The sequence below is a fragment of the Chrysochloris asiatica genome, unplaced genomic scaffold, assembly GCF_000296735.1.
Source record: "Chrysochloris asiatica unplaced genomic scaffold, ChrAsi1.0 scaffold00001, whole genome shotgun sequence".
Lineage (NCBI taxonomy): Eukaryota > Metazoa > Chordata > Mammalia > Afrosoricida > Chrysochloridae > Chrysochloris > Chrysochloris asiatica.
The window spans coordinates 30,043,585-30,045,204 of record NW_006408519.1 but is presented as its reverse complement, the minus strand read 5'-3'; positions in this window follow the sequence as shown (position 1 = coordinate 30,045,204).

Sequence of the window (1,620 nt, the reverse complement as noted above, 5' to 3'; positions counted from 1 at the left end):
AAGCTTTGCTCCGTTCACACCATTACAGTCAACTCAACTATAAGGAGGCAGATCTTCCCCAGTCATATTCTGAGTGCCTTCCAACCTGAGGGGGGGTCATCTTTCGGCACTATATCTGACAGTGTTCAGCTGTTATTCATAACATTTTCAGTGGCTAACCATTCAGAAGTGGCCTGCCTCTCTCTCCTTCCTCCTAGTCTGTCACAGTCTGGAAGCTCCACTGAAATCTGTCCCCCATGGGTGACCTTGCTGGTATGTAAAGTACCAGTGGCATAGCTTCTGGCAACACTCTAGCCACCACAGTGCGACAAAATGACAGACAAGTGGTGTTAACTTCCAGTTGTTATTGAGTGCCATCAAGTCGGTTCCGACCCATAGCTACCCTGTGTAGGGTTTCCAAGGAGCGGTTGGTGAGCTTGAACTGCTGACCTTGCAGTTCAAACGTCTTTGCAGTCTGGCACATTAATCCACAGCGCCACACCAGGACTCCAGTTGTTGTTGTTGTTAATTATCGTCGAGTCGGTTCCAACCCATAGCGACCCTGTATAGGGTTTCCAAGGAGTGACTGGTGAGTTTGAACTCTCAACCTTGCGATTGAAATGACTTTGCAGTCTGGCTCATTAACCCACAGCACCACACCAGGACTCCAGTAGGATCACCAAATTTCATCATTCCTTAAATATTCCATGGATTCTTTGCTCTCACTGTTCTGTTTACTTAGGAGTCCTGGTGATGCAGTCCTTAAGTGCTCAGCAGATAACTGAAAGCTCTGTGGTTCAAGACCACTAGCTGCTCTGATGGAAAAAGATGTGGCAGTGTACTTCAGTAAAGATTGTTGTTGTTATTGTTAAGTGCTGTCCAGTTGGTTCCTACTCATAGCAATATAAGTATAGGGTTTCCGAGTCACAGCAGGTGAGTTTGAACTGCTGACATTGCGGTTCTAACTGCCCTTGTGGTCCAGTGCTTATCCTGCAGCGTCACATCAGGACTCCTCTATCACCAATACCTGATATCGCTGAATGAATTAATAAACATATGTTTAAAAATTGCTTTTGGAAGTCTAACTCATGTTCACATCCTTACTCTTGACTAGAACTGGGATCAATGAGTTTATTTGCATACACAGACTTATTTACAGTTTCTTGGTTAAAATTAATGTAAGTTGATTAGCAACAAATGTTGTTGCTGAATGCCTTGGAGTCGGTTCTGACTCATGTTGTTGTTCAATGCTGTCGAGTCAGTTCCGACCCATAGTGACCTGTACAGGGTTTCTGAGGAGCAATTGGTAGCTTTAAGGTGCTGAACTTGTGGTTAGCAGTCCAGTGCTTATCCTACAGAGCCACACCAGGACTCCACCACTGTAACAAATGTAGAGACCCAGTTTTCCTTAAGCCTTTCTTATTGTTAAGTACCATTGAGTTGATTCCAATTCATAGTGACCCTGTATAGGATTTCCAAGGTTTGAACCACTGACCTTGCAGTGCTTATCCTACAGGGCCACATCTTAAGCCTTTAAGTTCCACTAACAAGTCTTGATATTCAATTTATAAGTCTAATAAATAATACAAAATTAGATGGCTTTTTAGTTAATGTTTGATAAACTCAAATTGAACAGACTTC